Genomic DNA, 20423 nt, shown 5'->3' with positions numbered 1-20423 from the left:
GCTTTGGGACAGATGAGTTCCTGAGTTGTTCTCCTTAGAGGTCACAGCAGAGCAGAACATGAACCAACATGGAAATAAGCTGGCCCAAGGTAATTTATGTCATTCAAAATGAAACTGTCTAGAGATGGAGTCCTATTAGGTAGATGCTAACTGGTTATACCTGATGGGCAATGGAGAAACCTTCAAATGGTTTGGTAATAGTTAACGAAGGGAGGTCCACATTCCATGTCTGACAGGTATGAATGCAAGGTGGAAGTATCTTACAAAAAATAAGTTAGAATTAGAATACTGCTTCAAGGCTGTCTTATGAGAAGAAGCGTGAACGCTTAGGGCAAAAATGCACATCTGAAGTTCCCTGAGAGATATTTGGTAAGAAATGTTTTGCCTATGCACGTACACTCTGCTCCAAGCTACTAATGCAATTGTGGGAAGGTAGAAATCTTCAAATAGCAGAGTACCTTCAATTAATTCAAAAGAAAAGTTTAATAGTGGAATATGACAGAGTCCTGAAGGCACCAGTTTTGTTCATGCCTGTGATGAAAGGGGCAAATAACACAAACCTAACAAACCTGTTAAGCTGTCTTTCAGAAGAGAACCACCAGAGCTGTGTTGTAATCTGGTGTGGTAAAGTGTGCCCAAAATGCTCTGAGTTTTTAACAGTTGCACAAATGATTCACTTTCCTAGCCGTCTGATTTTGTATTATAATCTGTTTCCCTTCTGTCTTTAATGTGCAATTCTGCTGAGACTGCAGTTCACATTGGCTGCCTCGAGCAGACTGCAGGTCAGCTTTTGAATGTAGAAGAATTAATGAAATTTAAGTATTTTGTGTACAGTTACTGGCAGTTGCGCAAGTACAAAGACTTTGCTTTATCAGCAGACGTGGTCTAGGTTTACATTTATGTCCACATTCAATCCTTACGTTATGCAGTTGAGAGAAAAAAAATCAGGAGCCCAGTGCAGTCTTTAACAATCTGCTTTGGTAGCTGGCCAGTCCACTTACCCTTGAGTGAAGCACATGGTAGGGTGGTTCTTTCTTCCATTAACTCTTTGATGCTTGGAAACAGGGATGATTCACATGATGTGACAGGGAGGGGGAAATTACTATAAATGCAAGATTAGCAAAAACTTTGTACTCACCTTCTGCCAAGCCAGGAAGGGATTAGTGTACTATGGGAATGATTAGATGGCAATGTTTGCTGGGTTGCTGTGGCAGACAAGGGATATTTGAGAAGCTGATCCACCTCTTCTGCAGTCTACATGGTAAGTGGAGGGCAGCCTTTCCACTTGGAAACTAGTACTGGGTTGGGCACTTTGTGGTGAAGTCAAAAGGATTGCTGTTGTTTGCAATAGCTCAGCTGTTTCCCTTGTGACAGGGCTATATTTCCTTACTTCTTGCCTGAGCTGGTGCTGGAGTTTGGAGTAGAAGGCTCTCTGCCATCACTGCTCCTGTTGGGTTACAGTTTTTGGTTTGTGTTTTTGTTTGTTTGTTTGTTTGTTTGATTGCTTTTTGGGGGGGTGGTGTTTTTTTGTTTTGGTTTTTTTTGTTTGTTTGTTTTTGTTTTTGTTTTAATTTGGGAAGAGGTGAGGAGGAATCATATCCATGCATGGAGAAATGATGATGAGCAGAATGCAGAGGGAAGGCCACATACCCCTCCTTCTCAAGTGCAGAAATAACCAGTGCCAATGCAGGAGCTTGTTTGTAGCCCCTCAGCTTGTCCTAGCCAAGCATCCATCTGAGCAAGGAGTGGGGTGGGACTTCCTTGCAAGGTCACCAGTGTGATTTCCAAATGCTGTGGAGGGGAGTCATTCCTGAGCAATGGTAGGAGCTTTTTTCTGCAGGTTAAGTAGTGTGCTGTGCTCCTTTAAACTGGGGAGACGGCAGTCTGGGAGAAAGATATGAAAAATAGATGGGCTTAAATTGAAGCCTGGCATCTGGAACAGCTTTGGCAGACCTCAAGATAATGCTTCAAAGTTGTTCAGCCCCACAAGGTACAGTATAATTTTCTTCTTGGTGAAAGTATTACTTGGGAAGTGGAGTCATTCTTGGTGTCTCCTTGTGCTGGGCATTGTCACACTAGGTAGAAAATAGCTCCTCCTGACTGAGCTGACTGAGCCTGCACGTTCTGAGCTGCTTATTTGCCTATTCCGTCTCCCCAAGAATTTAGCAGTAAACATTTACCGTGAATTAGTTTTACCACACTGAGCAACAGAGTGTAAATATATCTGAGCATTACTGATTCTGCTTTGACTCTACTGAAATGATCTTCCATATTTTAAAATCATTAAAGCTGAAGCAACATAAATATTCTGTGTTTCTTGACAGCATGAAAGGAGCATGGCCTTCTAATTACCCTGATATTCAAATGTGTGCAGGAGCACTTGGAAAGCTCAAGGTTCCCTCAGGTCCCTGCAGTTTGGCAGAGAACATCCTTCCAGAGGCAGTTAGGGCCTGTAATTCTCACTATAGTCCCTAAACCTGCTTCCACTTTTTGTGGTTTACAAGGGAGAAAGCAAGTCAGCCTTGTTCAGTTGTTTTAGCCACGTGTGTTTGGAGAGAATTCTGAAATACATGCCTGCAGAGAGGTAGGTTGTAAGGTTACTAATTGGTTTTGATGCTGTTTGCTGCTTGAATATTGGTGATTTTTTTTATCTAAGGTAAAAAGAGCATAATTATTTTTAACTTATAGCAACCCCTCATTTTCTCTTAAATGTCTTGATATGAAGTAATTTAAACTAAATTTCTGCACAGATACTTTCCAAGAGATTGGCTGTCAAGTGCAATAAAAAAACTACACTTTTGCAGGGACCCAATGAGACTTTGCAAATTTAGATTTATTCTCGATGTTAAATGTGGTTGAAGATGTCATTTCTTAAACAGCACTTTCAGAAGTAGTTAGCTTAAAAGTATAGCAATTCAAAGCACAGAGGGAATGATTTTGAAGTGTAAAGTCTTGAAACACAACGCAGAGGTTGACAGTTTCACTACAATTAAAAGCAAGGCAGGCACAACTCCCACTTCTGAAAACTTTCCTATTGCACTGCTTCCTCTCTTGGCCTAGAAAACCTCAAAAAAACCCCTTTGAGTGGCTTTGCTTATTGACTTAACATAGTTATACTCAATAGCATTAGGAGACAGAGCAGAAAGGGCTGCCAAATGTGTCTGTAAAGAATAATCTTTACAAAAAGCTTCACAGAGCTATTTTTTTCCACATGCTTTCAATGTCCTGAGAATGCTACTTGTTTGAGGAAATCAAGTATTAGAGTGAGGTTTTTTTGGTTTTTTTAACAGGGCTTGTTTTGTTAGGAAACCACTCCCTTCTGCTGCTGCATTTAGACTCACTGCTAATTGCCTTTTGGTCGAAGATATTTTCCATGAATTGCCACATTCCCCCACACTGTTACAACTTCACAATGATTATGCTCTGTTAGCCACACTTCTGCCTGCTGCCTTTGGGAGGAGTGGCTGAGAGAAGGATAATGGTGTACCTGGGAATTTGGGAGGTTTACAGGAACAGAGATTTGTAGCTGCTAAACAGTGCAGAGGCTGTTCCTCTCAGACTAAGATAGGTGATATAAAGGAGAGCATCCTGCTGCTGTGGTGGTTTATGCACTGCTCTGCTGTGTGCCACTGCTGAGGATTTTTCATAAGAAGTCCTGAGAAGGTGGTGTGTGCTGTGTTAGGCTTATATTTTTCATCCTAGTCACACAATGTAGTGGGAAGCCAACCCCAAACTCTGGTGCCAGAGATGGCGTGGGAGGGGGTGATTTTCTAAGAACACTACTGGCTCCCTGAGCTCCTTGAGGAGTCCACAGAGCCCAACCTCCAAGCTTGTCTTTCTCCTATAGCCTGGGGACAGCATAAGCTTCTGCTTAGCCCAGCTCTGTCCTCTGCAGCGAAACCTCCTGGAGCAGCTGTAGAAAAGATCACTGGTGACTGAAGCTGGAGCACTGAGTAGGGGAACTGAATGTAGCAAGGTTGTTCAACACAGTTAATCCACTTAAACTATGGAGCTCATCTGCTGATCTGCAGGGGTGGCCGTGCTCTTAGGTGTGATAGCTAAAGAGGCTTTGGCTTGAGCTACAGTTTGAGGGCAATCAAAACCTGCAGCTTGGGCTGAGGATCTGGTTATGCCAAGTTGGCTCTGACCCAACCAAACGTGGTTAAAAGTGAGAGGTTGTGAGAGATAAACCCCTCTCCTTAACCTTGTCCTAGCTCAGGAGCTGATCAGTGTGTTCAAGTGCTTTTCCAGTCTTAACTGCTTTGATCAAAGGTAGGGTTTACTTGGTCTGTGAACGGGGATGAGCTTTGCCAGTAAAAGCCCTCTTTCGAACTGGGACGATTGCATCCACTGGTAGGGCTGGTAGTTAATGTTTCTGCTTTAATCATGTCACTGCACATAAGCTTACAGATCTTTCACAGGAAAAAGCCTTTGATTTCTAATGCAGTGAGCGTGATTGGGTCTCACCTGCACTGTGGCTGTTGGTCATGGTGCAGGAGGAACAGCTGGTGTTGTAACAGGATCTCTGCCTACATTAATCTGTTGTCCAGCCTGTGACATGTGAGGATTTTTACCTCGGTTCAGGTCCTACCCTTTTTTACTGTTGAGGGGAAGAGAGAGGCAGTCTGAGGAGCAGTGTGTGGTGCACTGCTGAGTCCTCTACTGTCCTCCTTGCAGTACTAGAAGACATCCAGATAAGCTAAAACTTGGTAGTCTTTTGTGAAAAAGGCCTTTAATGTTCCTTTTACCAAATTATTAGTAAATCATTGTAGACCAAATATAGATAAAATAATTTTCTGCAGCTAATCCTCGCTTACCATGGGGAGGTAGAAACAGCACTGCTGCAGTCCTGTTGATTCTGGTCCACCACAGGCAATGCAGCTAGGAATCGCTCTCACAGCAGCCCTGTACCACTCATACCACTGGGTACAGAAACCTGTTCCCTGCTTTCCCTCAGCAGCGGAAAGATGCAGAAATGAAGACAGAACTCACTCTGAATTTCAGAAAAGGTCTGTTGGCAGAGAGAGAACCAGGAAACAGGAGCACCTGTGTTGCATAGCTTTGGGCAGGTCAATTATCCCATCTCCAGTGAAATTCTCTTTTGCATAAGGTATGAATAACAATACTCAATTTAGCTTGCAGGTGTGTTACAGAGTGTGCAGTTAATTTTTTCACAGTGTTTGCGGTATGTAAAACCCTAAATGAGTGCAAAGCATTACTGTGATTTAATTTTATTGAGGGTTAAATATTGGTGACGTGCCCAGCTGAGCACTTGCTGGCAGTGAGTGAGGCAAGTGACCAGCAGCAAGCATGTTTGGCAGCAAGCATTGGACGAAAAGGAAAACAGCGCTAACTTATTCCAGTCATACCTATTTTTTTTCTCTCTTACCACTGCACGTTTCCCATTAAGCAGATGGAGATGATCAAAATATCAAATTGGAACTCTGTGGTTTAACAGACTTACATTTTACTGTTTAAAAGGCAAATAAAGGTTAATGACATGAAGATTTGTCTTGTAGGAGAGTGAGAGAGTGGAAGTGCTTCCAAACATACCCTGAATGCTCCTTAAATAATACCTTTCAGAAACAGACCATACCTGATTTAGCTAGGTGGCGGATTTTTCACTGGGTTGGTAGCATGCCAAGACTGCTTCTCCACGTTTTGTGCTACTGCTGGTGAGGGGTTTGTCCTGCATTAAAAACATGGATGAAAATCACTTGGACAAGGTTGGTACCACATGGTACCAGCATGAGCCAGGGAATGAGCAGGGGTTGTGTGCAGGCACGTGTTTTGGGGGTGCTCCTGAGTTTGAAACTTGAGTCAGTGCCAGACTACAGAGTGTGTTTGTGTTAGAGCTGCTGAGTGTAAGAGAGGGACAGACAGCATGTGTGATTTCTCTGCCTTGCTCTCATCTTGTGGGAAATGGGGGCTTCCTAATGCTGGGTCACTCTCGAGTGCCAGTGCTCCAGTGGGTTTCACGCTGCACCTCGGTGTCCCAGGCATTTTGTTACTGCCTGCTCACTTTCATTCATTTTTATTATTCTTGTTTGTGTTCTTGGTTATTCTAATTACCACTGGTAGACAATAGCAGAATTGAGTAACAATCTTCTGGTAATCGTGGCTAACTTCTGCCCTCAGAAAATTGCACTCCAAGCAATTTTGGTGGTGGAGACAGGTATTCCTGGCAGAGAGGAAGGATTTGACCCACACTTTCTCTGTATTTGTTAATTCAACTTCTTTTCTCTGTGAGTGTCCTAAGAGACAGGTCCAGAGGTCAGCAAAGCAGAAAAGGATCTTTACAGTGTCTTCTTTTAAGCTTTGGGTCAAAGTCTGCATCATACGCTTATTCTTGTTGCATTTGAAAATATTGCTTGGCCCTGGATTTTCTCAGGGCTTTTTCCTTTTCTTCCCCAGCTCTAAAAGCTGCCATGGTCACTTACCCAAAAACAGTGATAGCAACAGCTCTACAGTTAACTTCTCATTTAGTGGTGTTTCTGAAAATAACAATTGCTGCAAGAAAACAAATGGTAGACATGCAGCATATGCTGCACATAATTTATTGCCTTTTTTTGAAAAAAAATTGCAGTATGAAATTTAGGGAGCAAATCTCAAATCCTGTGAATTCATGGCCCAATGCCAGTTTATTTGAAAGGACCTTACATTTGTCCCTAAATCTTACAAGTCCTTAACTACAGTTTGCTTTCTCACATGCCACTCACCTTTAAGATGATACTCCTTTTTTGGCATTATTAATTATCATTATTGTTGTTGCTGTTATTAGTCCAGGAAATCTGTATGGGAGGAACGCTGAAATCTGGTTTAAAAATAGCATTTTCATGTCCTCCTACTCACTGTACTTCGTGCATAGAATGCCTTTTATAAATGCAGACTTGCTGCTTGGCTAGATAAAAGAAACTGTCACTTGATTTCCATAACGAAGTCATTCCCAGGAGGATTTCATTGTTTTAGCAATAATTTTTTTCTAAAAGGCCTTTTATTTTGTTTGAGAAAGATAAAAGAAATGAACTTCTGAGTGGTTATCCCACAAAACAATTAGACGAAAGCAAGACTGTCTTGATTTGATGTAAGGAGATTTGTATATGTATTAATTCCCTTTCATGTAAGATGAGAATAAATTCCCAACTGAAAATCAAGTTAGAAACACCCCCCCCAGAAACCTTACCCAAAACACTTTCCTCCCCTTACTCACAGACACGACACATATCTTTATCAGGACTCTCCTGCATAAATTTGGTCATATCCTGGAGTTCAGCCCTGTTTCAAAAGGCACTTGCATAACTTCTGATTCAGATACTTTCTTGAATTAGAGGCAGTCAAGGATAATCATTGCCAATCATTACAGTGCATTACTTTTGTTACCAGGTGCGTTTGTATTTGTGGGGAGGAATGGTCCCTGCACGCTGTATTAAGGCTGAGTGCTCCCTGAAGCAGGGACGGTGCTTTAGCTGTGGGTGCTCACACTGTGAAGCACAGTGCAGGCACAGCCCCTCCTTGCTCACATGCACCATGCTGCCCTGGCCTCTCTCACCACTTCTCCAGCATTTCTCACCCCTTTTCTCAGCTGCTCTGTGTCTCATGCCAGCATGACGTTATTTTTCTCTGAGTGCTGAACATGCTAAAGCTTGTCAGAATTACGGCATCAGAAAAGATGTAGAAAGCATATCCAGTAAGTGAGAGGTCCTACTGCTTATATTTAGTTTTTTTGGTTTTTTTTTAGGGGGACAGGGGCTGTCTCTCATTTAGACCTATTTTGAGCCATGCTTGCATTTTCCTGAGTGTGAATCAATGCAATTACCACTTCAGGTACCATAGGCAGCCTACTACTGTAGGCAGATACACGCAATAAGAAGCAAAAGGGAATGGGAGAAAAAACATTTTCTTTGTAGTCAGAAAAGCCTTTATAGATTTGGCATCGTACTTAAAATTCCATTGTAATAAAGAAATGCAACAATTTCAGAAATTATTATTTATAGGAAGATTTGTGAATTCACGATGTGATATTCTGACTCACCCGACAGCAAACATGTTTGCGCTCCGGCTGGTATGACTCACACTGACATTTGTCTTAAGCGTGGCAATTGTTTTAGCCCTCTGCTTGGTGCAGGATGAATGAGACGGCTGAGCTCCCCCCTGTTGCAGATTTACTACGTGCAGCCACCCTGGTAAATTGCAGGCTCAGCTGTGGAGTATTTCCTGACACACACACACACACACATACACACACACACACACACACACACACACACACGCGCGCGCGCACAAACGTACACGTGTGCAGCCCCCCCAGTAATGCTCTACTGTTAAATACTAGATTCATAGAAAGGAAATGCATAATTACAGCGCTGTCTTCTGCACCACATAAAGCAGCCCACATCAAAAGATGTTTGTCATTAATGTTTCAACAGGTAATCTCTGGAATTACTGCCAAGCCGTGTTCCTGTTTCTTAGCGCTGGGTGTCGAAATTGTTGAAATCTTTGTTGTAAACCAGCATAGTCATCTTAATCCTGCAGAAAAGTTGGTCAATAGTGCCTTTAGCTCCGTATCACGTTGCATCAGCAGCGCAGAAGACGTGGCGGCACTGGAAGTGGGGAGAAGGTTAAGGGTGTGTTCTGGGCTGGTTCCTAAGGAAGCCAAGCTCACGTGGTGGCATTATTTGTGCCTGCACCTGTCCCCCAGCCTGGCAGCTGGTGTAAGTTGGGTCCTCCTCAACCCTGCGTGCTGCACAGGTAGAGGAGATGGGGAGGCTGCTCCCTGAAAACTGTGTAAGTAGCAGATGAGTAGTTCTGGGCACCCATGGCTGAGCCCAGTGAGGCAAAGGCCATGGCCCAAACTCAGATCTTACCGGCACCAGGGTGTTGGTACTGTGGGCATCTCCTGGAATGGCTGCTCTCACCAGAGATCAAGCCTCTTCTCTGGTTTTCTGGGTTGTAGCATTACCAATCTTCTTCAGGAGGTTTTGTCTCCGGCTACTTAAAATAACTGCACTTAAACAGAATCTCAGCCATTGCTTTTGGTGCTGCTACTGTTTGCAACTCACATAATTTGGATTCTCCTTTCAACACCATCTTTGCATGAGAGCAATGCAAAGATGCCATTTCAGCCATTGTATGAGAGGTGTCTGTACATGTTATGAAGGCCCTTGAGCTTGCTGTCATCTGTAGCAAGTTAATAGGGTGCTGCAGTTCTTCAAATATGCAGGAGGCTCATTGTCTCCACTCAGGGCTGAGCTGCATTTTTTGCATAATAGCTTCCATAAAAGAAAAAGAGAAATATTTATGTCATGTAACAGAAGCATCCAGAGTGGTTATTATTATTGCTTATATCTGTTCAACATTACTGGCTCTCAGCCTGAATTATTATGGACCATTTGCATTCTTTTCTCAATCTCTTCTGCTCAGAAGACCTGTAGAAATTGCTGTGTTACAAGCACGCAGGCAACAGAGTTGTTTTTACTTTAAACCTCTGTATGAGAATGAAGAAAATTGGCATCCTTAGAGAAATGTAGATCTGTGTTGAAATTCCCCCCACCTGCACCCACCAGTATTCTTGCTTTGATAGCCATAAAAAAGTGGCAAATAGGGGGTGCTGATGTGAATAAGGTGATGGATTTTTATTAAGAAGTACATCATTGACATCTGATAGGAGGTATTAGTGAGGTATTTTTCTTCTTGTGGTTCTGCACTGTTCATGCTTAGACAAAACAACCTGAACAAGCTCCTCTTAGTTTTCACCTGGTGGCATTGTGTGTTGCAACCACAGCCCACCTCTTGGCTTGCTATTTTAATACCTTATGCTGCACTCTCTTTCTGGAGGAAAATCACGTGGAACTTGGATACTGAGCCCACTAAGTGAAGCACAGGGCTAAGCACAGTCTAACCTCATGCCTTTTTGTAAAAACTGGGTATTAGTGAAGTATAAATAAGGAGTATGGTTGTGATTGCTGTTATTTGTGTAAAAGTGATGGCTCTGAGGTCCTAGTTAGATTTGTGTTTGTATTGTTATTAGACATCATGTAAATGGAGAGGGAATTTGAGCTGTTTTGCATTTCTTCCCAAGTACAACTGCAGTGATGAACTTTCATCTGTTTTCCAATCACTTGTTCAAAGGTGTTGAGGTAGGGAATGGGTAACAAGAGCAGTGCAGATCGCTCTGAGAGAAAAGTTACTTCCATGGTTTCCAGATGAAGAGGTTTGGAAGGGCAGATGAGTCCAGTGAGTACTGCTAAAAGCTCTCAGTCTGTTTGCATAGGCTAATGCTAAAATGAGGGGTGGTTTACTTGAGCCTTAAGTCCTGAAAAATACCTGCTGTGGGTGAAGCAACGATGAATAATGGTCTTTAGATTAAATCTCAGGACACTGATTTCTAGATGACTCACAGCTAACGTTAGTTGTGCACAGTCAGTGGCCATCTTCAGTAGTGGCTCCTGCACTGGAGCTGCAGCCTTGCCCTTTTCAGCCCCATGTGCTGCTCCCATCTCTGTGCTGTTCACAGGTAGATGTCCCTGTCCTGCATTTTCCCTCTGAGTAATACTCACATTGGAGATGCTTTTCACACAGGAAAGACGTGCTGGGCTGGGATGTCCCATGTTCACAGAGCTGGGGAAGGCAACATAGAAGTTCTTCCCTCTGCTGCAAATTGTGGGGCAGGATGGATTGCTTCCTTGTCTGAGCCCCATGATCTTGCATCCTGTTTTTCTGGTTTAGGACCTGCAGGATATGCAAAGTGCTAACAACTTGATTTACTGTTCCCATGCACCCAGATACAGTTATTCACCCTGCACAAAGTGGATGTAATATCTTGTGAAGTTGGGCATTTCACTGTGGACCACATGCAAAGCCATGGGAAATGTTTGTTTACATGACAAAGCCTTGGAGGATCAAGCTTCAGATGAGTAATGGATGCTAAACAGAAATCAGAGTGATGCCTGCCTGTTTTATGCAAACAAAACCTCTTCTGTCCTAAGGTGATATTGCTTCACCATAGCCTTAATTTTAGACATAATTGGGATTTAAGTAATTTTTACACTAGCAGAACATCAGCAGCAGCCTTTATACACTAGACAAAATGTCAGAAGATTTTCAGATGGGCAAAGTTTGGAATGGCTGGTTTAGAGAAGCTTTTATTAACTTGAAATTTAAAAGACAGTAAATTCTTTGTTGATTTGTGGTTTCTTTTTTTTTTTTTTTTTTTTCAAATTTATTTCCATTAAAATATTTTCTCGTTGCGTAAAGTCAGCTAAACTTATTGAAAATAATTTAGAAGTTCTTTCCTGACATGATAGATGATACACGTATTAGGTAATTGAAATCATGCACGCTCCAGGAAGATAAAACCTCGCCTTTCCCATTTGCAGTGAGGCAGGATTGAACCTGTCTGAAACTATTTCATGTAGAGGGAGAATAAAGCAGGAAATGAATTATGGTTTTATTTGAGTTGAAGGATTAGTTGAGGGATAATAGCGAACAACGAAACAACTTGGGCACAAGGCTCCCGTCTCTTAAACAGTTTTATTGGCTTATGCTGATTTGTGAATTAGGGAAACCAAATTATGTCATGCAAGAGAGCAAGGGATGACAATTAAAAACCTGCAGGAAAGGACTAGTAAAATGGTAATCTCTCACTGCCTGATCTTCAAAGCAAAATGGGAGAGCATGACCTTTTCTTGGAATAAATACAGGATATTGCACGTAGCCAACTTCTGGTTTTCAGGTTTTGCCAATTTGCAGTTGCTCACTTGTACTACAGTCCTTATTTGTTGGTTGCCCTGGGGTCCAATTTTAGTCTCAAAATACTCCCGAGAAGTACTTCCATGTTCTTTGACTTGAGATCTGTTCATGTCTCAATTACACTTCTAAACTATCAGCACAGTGTCCTTTTTAGCTCTCAAAGACAGGGCTCTGCTGTGATATTTGAGTAACTGTAATGCTGTGGGACCATGAAGAAACAGCTTCCTTGGTAACGCTTCCCATTTATAGCGGAGATGTGATCGGTAACCGTGTACGTGATAATGATTTGTTCTCCTGTGGAAACTTCAGTCACAAAGTCTGGTTAAGACCTGATTGTACTGTGAACCAGCTTTCTCTGCTGGCCCCTCAAAGTTATGACTGTTTTACATATTCCATGAAGAGCATGTCATCATAGCCCATCAGATCTGCATAGCAAAAGGATTGTCCCAGTTAGGGACTGAGGGCTCTGCTCTTCAGGTGAGGGTTGTGCTTCAAGAAGCAGCATGTCTCCATGCATCCTGAATTTTGTGCTATGCTATCTTTAAATCTTAAGCATAAAAGTGCCTGGGAACATTTGGAAGCAGACATGCCTTGGCTCTCACAGAGTGAAGTGCCTATGGGTAAGGTCAAGTGAGCAAGTTGTAGCAAATTAAACTAGCTTGTGAATTTATAGTGCATAATCTCCTCCATAATAACTGGCTGTGTGCATGGTACAAAGGCACCCTGTGGTAAATACAAGGTCTCTTGCCCCTGTTTTTGCCTGAGGTGTAAGCTACCTTGCTTCATGTCATCTTTCCTGTGAAATGTGAGCACAGGGAGAAGGTGTCTGCCCCAGAGTACCGCCACTGCCCTGTGTTGCGCAGGTGCTGCTTGTGGCCTGTTCCTGTGTCCCTGTGCTGGGATCTGCAAGACACGTTCCAGGCTGACAACAAGGTCACTGCATAGCTAGCAAGCAGCCTTGCTCCTGATTCATTGATATTCAGTGATCAAAGCCCTGGTTTGGGCAGTTGGAGCCTTGCTAACTTGAACAGAATCAAAATCCTAATCCCACTTGTTGAAGATAGAGAAGGATGTAGTCACCGAGTGTGGTAGGTGTCAGCCCAGGGTTACACACAGCTGACTCTCCAGGGAGGCTCTCAGGAGTCTACCCAAGCAGGAGTTTGCAAGGGGTAAACTTCTCTGGTCTTATTAAAAATAATTGGAAGCCAACAATTGATTTTTGTTGGAAAAGCTAAATATTTTCTCACAGTCATTTGGACTCCATTTGAAGGTTCCCCTGAATGCAAAATGACAAGGGATAAGAATTAAAGTTGCAGTTCTGAGGGTTGCCAAATTATTGGGGAAAAACCCCATAAATAATTTGCAAATGCTGAAATCTTTAATTTTAACACTTAGAAGCAAAATGGTTTGAGTATTTTTAGCTGAGATGGAGGTTTTTTAATTTTGAGATTCTCGTAATTTAAAGAAAAAATAAATGGCTTGAAAATAAATTGGTTTGCTTTTAAGCAAAGTTTCAAGGACTTTTTTTAAAAATAGGTCTTTGTTATTTTTCTCTCTTTGGCCTGCTTTCTAAAGTTAAAAATCTTGTGAGACTATGTCTGATGGTGGGATTCTCTGTCAGATAAGCAGTGGAGTCCCACTTCAGTAGAGGAGAGAGGTTGTTGACCAAAGTCTTGGAAGTATAGCCAGGGCCTGGGTATCTGAAGGCTCTTGAGGTAGCTGTGCCTCTGTCACACAGGAGTTGTAGCTCCTAAGAAACTACTGTGTCTTAAATTGGGAAGATTTTTGTAACAGATATCTTGCATTGCTACAGTCCATCAGGGAGAGGACAAAGACACCTGTGCCTTGAGACTACTGGTCACTGTCATCATCATTGCCAGGTGCCTGCCCAAGTCCCAGCCAGCTGGATGCTGTTTACAGAGGCTGCTCCATGAGGGCTTAGCCTGAGCCAGTAAATCCAGGAGTAATCTTACATCAAAACTGGATCAGCTGGGCAGATACTGCTTTGGGCTTTGGAAGGTTTTGTTGTTGTTGCTTTGCATGTTCAACTAAAACAGTCATAGGTGTAAACTTCTCTTGAATAGCAACTTTTTTTATCATTGCACTGTATTCCCTCTGCTCTTCACCCATGAACTGTGCTTGTCCATCTGTCTGACTTGTTTCCTGCCTCCACATAGTGTGAGATTCATCTGCATTCATATGTAGCCATCCCATCTGAGCTCAGTGTCTAGACTCACTTTATGGAGAGAGCCAGACCTTTCTAGAGAGTGAATCATTCTGTCCTAAACCAGATGCTTGATAGGTCAAATGAATAAGTTTCTGGATTGCCTCGTTTCCTCCAACAAGAGAAGAGAGTTTGCGCTGTCTAAGGGGTAGAGTTTGGTCCTGCACATGTTTTTGATATGAGGGCATAGATTCTACCATAAGGCTGGTAGGATGGGATCCATGTGCACAAACCCTCAAGTGACATGTGAAATGTTTGAGAAGCCTTACATTAAGGAGGTAGGAAATGTTGGTGGCACAAAGTGAAACTAAGAATTTGGGAAGCACAAGGAGATGGGAACCTGGCTCAAGGAAAAAAGTTCAGTGTGGGGCCTGTGGAAATACACCCTGAATTTTAAGTGTTCTGTGTGGGGTTCATATAAAAATGAAACCCAGCAGTTTCCTCAGACCCCTATAAAAAGGCTGAGGATAGTCTGATACCTTGTGTGGTAGGTTAAAAAAAAAAAAAATTGAGAGTTGTTCCACAATTAAATTTTGTCCAAAAAAATCAATGAAAGAACCACACAATATTAAAAATCTCAAATATGAAAAATACTTCCTACTAAGGAACAGAAAGAACGTGTGTGTGTTTTTGGATTCAGTACTCCTCTGTTTTAATATTGCAGATAACCATGGAAATAGATAGGTGTTTGCATTTCCTTGGAGGAGTTCATTGAGAACAAAAATTTTCCTGTGTGGATCTCTCATTGTGGACTTTGTTTGCAGACACTCTTCTAAACAGCAACTCCAAGTAGTTTTTTCTTTCTCTTGTTACAACAACAGAAGTATCCAAGAACTATTTTAATTGTGTATCTGCTTCAGGAATTCTAAACTGGCTTTTAATTTTTTGTGATAATGTGTATAGGGCAAATGACTCTTCCTGTCCTAGATCAGTGTTTGCCATACACTCACTCTGTTCTAGAATCTCCATCTTGGGAGCTCATTAAAAATGCATTTGCATCAAGGAGATGTAGGAGTCAATTATTCATTTGTTAAACAGCTCTATGGATTTTCCTCTTTTTTGTTCCTTGCTTTCCTTTCTTACTTGGTTTTGTTTTTGTTTTACAGCTCTACCTTACTTTATTTGAAAGAGGAAAGCCAGTGAGGACCTGTGAACAATCCAGCAGCTTCTGAAAAATCTTCATGCTAAAGGATAATCCAGAATTCCCTGAAGAAGAACAAAGTGAATGTTGTGAGTTCCTAACACTGATAACAAATACTTCCAATTGTGTCTTTTGGGAGGTAGTATCTGCCCTGTATTGTTTGGTCTCTTCCCTGTGATGCACTGAGCACCAAACACTTGAATTTCTCTCCCTCCTAATTTTTTTTCTTTTAATGGGTTTAGGAGAAGAGTAGTATTTTCTAAGGAAAGATGGGGGATTTCTTTTCCTTGGACTGCTACAGTGATTTGTCATACTGCTATTGCTTTTTAGTTAAATATCTGAGCCTGGACTGGAAGACCATGGGACTGTGTAGCCTAACAAGAATGAAAAATACAATGGCTAACAGTCCATGAATCTGCAGGTCAGATTCAGGAGTTTTATGCATGCTTGCACAATGGTTGAAGTTATTTGACCACTTTCAAATTAGAGGAATGCAAATGTAGTTATTTCTGTAGTTATTTCTGGTATTCCAAACTCCTGATGGTCAGTTTTGTATATTAGTTTGAGTATTTCCAGTACAAATGCTCCTCTCAGAGCTTTGTGTTCATGGGAACAGGAGTAGCACACCTTTCCTAGGGAAATACAGTCACTCAACTAAGACCTTGATTCAGCTGTGGTATTAATGAAAAAAAATGTTCCCATGAGGGATGGCTAAAGAGAAAGCATGAATATTTTTATGTTCATTGTTTTTTCTTGAAGCCCACTGCTTTTCTGGGTTGAAATGGGGAAACATGCTGATCAAATGTAAACATTCTCACAAAAAGAGGAAAACAAGAGTTCTCTGCCTGCCAGGTTTTAGAATAATCCTTATTTTTTTTCTTAAGAAAGAACTATGGGGATTTCCAAGTTAGGCAAGTTAGTATTTAATTCTTATGCCCAGAGCATGCAGTGGTCCTTCAAGATGTTAGTAGTGATTTGCTCCAGTTGGAGCAAATTAGGTTATGCACTTTCCAATAATGTAGTAAATATAATTGTATTTTCTGGCATGCCTTCTATCTCACTCAGAGTTGGATGCCCTCCTTTGCTCTGCTTTTCCCTTTGGGTTAGGCTTTGGGAAGCAGATTGAGACAAAGTCCAAGTGGTGCTGCTTTCCCAAAAACCAGTTGCAAAATAAATATTAGAGAAGACACTGAAAATTTTTTATCATCTCTTGCCATTCCCACCTGCTTTGATCTACAGTGAAATAGTTAACAAAGCCAACATTTGGAATTGTTACTTACTAGTTACCACTAAGCTGCCAAGTTAGTAGCTCATTATGATGAGTAAGGGGCCTCTAAGATGTGGAGCTTCTCACTGTCCATGTACCTGTGGTGTGGCCATATCAGCTTATTCCCACCCTTTGAAAGGCTTCTTTATAACCACAAGAACTTACTTTGCATGCTGGCATCCTAGTACAGGAGAGGACAGCCTTAACAACTAATAATAATAATAATAATAATAATAATAATACAACCATCCTAGCATGCAGAGCTATTGGGATAACAGGAGATGTTTGTTTAAGATGTTACAATCACCTCCACTGATGGCAACAGCAGCACCACCTCACCCAAAGGAGAGCATCCCGTGGGTCCTGTAAGGTATGTGGTGTGCCAGATCAGCCAGGTAAACTGAAAGAGGCAATCATCAGCCATCGCAGGGGATGGAATATCTGTTGAAGATGCTGTCAGTCTGATCATTGCATTCTGCTCTGTCCTAAATGGTTTAAAATCAGCCCTCTTAAAGCACAGTGTGATGTTCTGCTATTGTGGTGCCAAAACCCTGATTATACTCAGGAGGCCTGGGTTAGTGCAGAAAAAGCAGCACTCTTCTCACCAGGTATGGATGGGAAAAAGTGTTTTTGAGAATTGCTCTTACCCTGGCATCCAGGACTGGTTCCTTTTGAGGAATCATTTGTGGGTGATGGGGAGATTTTTAGCAGTTCCTTGAGAGTATATTTCGTCACCTGGCTTCTGCTTGGAGGACCCTGCTGCAAGAAGGAGGCAGTCATCTAGGCTCCTCCTCTCCTCTTTCCTTTAACCTCTTAGGGAGATAAGAATACCAGAGGTGAGGAGGTACAGTGTTTCTCCTGAAAGGAAGTACTGGCACACAGTGAATTTACTGAAAAATATTGCTCTCTCTTCCCTGTTTGCAGGGTGTCGTCATGTTAAGATGTGAGGAAAATGATCAAACCTTTCCCACTGCAACTGGTAGCTGTTCTCTTCCCTTCTGCTGCCTCCTTCTGCCACCCAGGCAAATTTCAGAGGAAGGGGGATGTGAGGAGGGAGGGGTGCAGTAAAGTGAGACCAGTGTCTTGTATCCACCTAGAAACTGCCTGTTTACTAAACAGTACAAATTTCTTGCTTCCTTTTTCCTGCTCTCTTCATTTGGATGAAATGCATTTCTGGAATAGCAGTGCTTGTACAAATCAAGTCCATATTCCACTTCTGGGGAGAGAAAAAGGGATGTCAGGAGGGTTCATTAAGGAGGAATGTTTATTTTAGTAAGGGTAAAAATGAAGCGAGACAAGGCTCCTTTGCTCTTGCGGGGGGGTACCTTGTGTATTACAGCATACGGTTTTGTCATTTTTCTGGTAGGATGTAGGTATCCTGAGGGGTTTTTTTTCCATCCTGAAAACATATGCCACAGCTTTTTTGGAGTGCTAGCCACACAAACACATTCTAACAGGAGCAATGAATAAACTCTTCATGTTCCTCACTCGCAGGCATTTCTTCACATTATTTTTTTTTCTGTGCTTATGCGAAAACCTCTGGCATGGTTTGTGGGAAATGGAAAATAAATCTCTAAATCCAGTATGTGTCAATAACAGAAACGTGTTCAGTTGATCTCATATCTATAACTGTTATTTTGGGCAGACTGCAGATGGTAGGATAGTAAACATCCCCACTTCTAGCCCAGACAGGCTTTCTGTGCCCTGCCTTCAGTGGGGAACCTACTGCTGTAAGGGCTGACTCTGAAGAGGGTCCCGGGGGACCATGGTTGCGCATGGCTTAGCCCCAGTTCCATCCCATTTTTGAGCTGCTGCCTTCTTTTTCTGTTCCTTGGCCCTCCTTCCTTCCTTTACCCTGGGTCCTATCTCCCATGTACTCCCCCCTGGCTGCCGGCTGTTTTTCCTGGCACGTGGAGCTGCGACGGGTCTGGGAGCGACAGCTCCTGGAGCTGATGTCAGTGCTGCTTCCTGAGCTGCCTGGCCAGGCTGGCTGCAGCCCAGGCACACCCTCTCCCCAGAGCATCACCTTCTCTGCCTGCCCATCCTGCTGCTGCAGCAGCCCCTGGGGAGGAGGAGGCTTGTGCAAGTGATGGAAATGGAAGGTTAGCGAGCCTTTCATGGCAGTTTTCTGTGAGCGGCTATCTCCCACGCCTGGAGCCTCAACGCCGGGTTTGTGGTGTGGTTGGAAGTGATGCCTGGTTTCTGTTCTGAGCTATACACACCTTGGAAGAGCTATGGGAAGCTTTGACACACGCAGACTTAATGATTCTGGATGTCTCTGCTTTTGTGTCTCTTTGGTATCCGTGTGCTAAATCACCCTATGGTTTTCTATGGAAATTACCAGGCTGCTGAGAAAAGAGCAGAGCTGCATGTGTCCGTTCTTCCAAACAACAGCCTAGTACATGCCACTTGGTATTTATAGTGAGAGGGAAAAAGGGAAGAATCGCTTTAATTTGAGAAATGTCTCTCAGAAACAGCAGTAATTTATTCCTAGGCATTATTCTTCATTAAGAGCTACAGACAGCTGCAGCTTCCCTTTAAATAGAAATTGCTCTCTGCAGGCATGCTATACATAGGGCTTCAGGTTTCTGCCATTTCTCTGCCAAAAAATCAGAAGTATTTCTCACCAAATAAATGTTTATTCAGAAAGTCATATTTCCTGGCTTTTATTTCGCGTCACAGGCTTCCGGCAGCCAGGCGAGAACAGCTCAAGGCTGTCGTTTGGGAGAGGAAGCTGAAACAGTTTGAGTCTTGTGAGGCTTCAAAAAAGTCCCTGACCATAACTCTGGGCCTTCAGTGTGGCAGTTTACTTTAGCTGTTGAACATTGGATTAAAATGGATGCTGCAGAAATCCTGCAGGGCAAGTGTGTCTGTGCAGACGAAGAGTGAGTGGTGGTGGTGGGCATTTCTATGCATCAGGTCAGCTCACCCCCTCTCTCAGCCTTGAAGCCACAGCCATCCTCAGACTGCATGGGTGGCAAGCTAGCTTTGGCAGCTAGCAGCAGCTGAGCTGTTTAGTTGTTGGGGGATCCCCTGTATGATCAGTGTATGGACACCTAGGGACAGCAGGTGAGAGCTGGGCCATGCCTGCTTGCACCTGCCACCCAGCAGAAAGGTGGCCAGGGTGGCTTCAAGTCCTGCAGAAGGATGTGCAGCGATGAAGCTGTAAGCCACCAGTGCTCCAGAGGACCAAATACCTTTTTTATTCACATCTCTGCAGCTTCCTTGGATTTACCTTTCTCTTCTGCACATTCCTGCTGGCTGGCTCTTCAACTAATGATTTCCTAAGCTGCCTTTTCCTCACTGTCTTTTCCAGCCTGAACTGCTGAGCTTCCTTTTTTGTCTCCAAGGCTTATCTGCTGGACCCATACTTTCCATTCAGTGTGCTAGCCCCTACCACTCCAATAGGTGACTTTGCTGTTGTAGCAGCCCCAACTGGTTGTCTTTTGTCTTCTGTGGCTATGGTGTTCCTGTCAATACATGATGTTTTCTTTCTCCATATCTCCTCCCAGTTCTCCCTGCAATCCTAAGTTTATGGCTTATAGTATGCAATCCATGTATTAAAATAATTTTTTGTTAGGTCATTCATTACTCTCTTGCTTTCTTCTTGTCCAGTATAGGTTCCAGAGAAGTGAGAAGCTGTAATTTCTCCAGGGCTAAAATCCAAGTCTTTGATAGGCAGGCATGGCGCCTGAGGCCACTACATGTTGCTACTGGTTGTCAGCTTTGTAAAACTTACCCTGCAGAGCAAAGAAATCTGGGCACAAAGATTGTTCTCTTCTCTACTGTGGCAAGCTGTAGTTTCCCAGTCTGTTCTGCCTTCCCTTCATTGTCTTCCAAGCAAATGGCTGTAAGATTATGACTCCCATGTTTGGACTGAGAACAGCTTTTGCCTGAGCAAACAGATTTCTCTTTGGCAGTCACTTTAACTGCTGCCCCAGCTTTTTGCTGTCAGCTTTGTTTCATGATTTGGCATTAGAGAAGTCCAGGCAGTCCTAGTGAGTAAATGCAGCAAAGCAGGCAGGTGAAGTATGCCTTTAATG

The 20423-nt window shown here is 42.8% G+C and overlaps 1 protein-coding gene across 12 annotated transcripts in view; it reads left to right on the top strand.

Moving 5' to 3' along the window:
- Positions 1–20423, top strand: part of ATXN1 (ataxin 1) — a 224483-nt gene that overhangs the window by 124488 nt on the left and 79572 nt on the right. For all 12 annotated transcript variants that reach the window (XM_030971064.1, XM_030971059.1, XM_030971055.1 and 9 more), the window contains one exon: positions 15079–15202. The gene's annotated coding sequence lies outside the window, so the exon portion shown is untranslated. The remainder of the gene's footprint in view (positions 1–15078; positions 15203–20423) is intronic.

Source organism: Camarhynchus parvulus, chromosome 2 (assembly GCF_901933205.1).
Source record: "Camarhynchus parvulus chromosome 2, STF_HiC, whole genome shotgun sequence".
Classification (NCBI taxonomy): domain Eukaryota; kingdom Metazoa; phylum Chordata; class Aves; order Passeriformes; family Thraupidae; genus Camarhynchus; species Camarhynchus parvulus.
The sequence above is the reverse complement of the archived record's forward strand: the minus strand, read 5'-3'. Positions and strand labels throughout refer to the sequence as shown.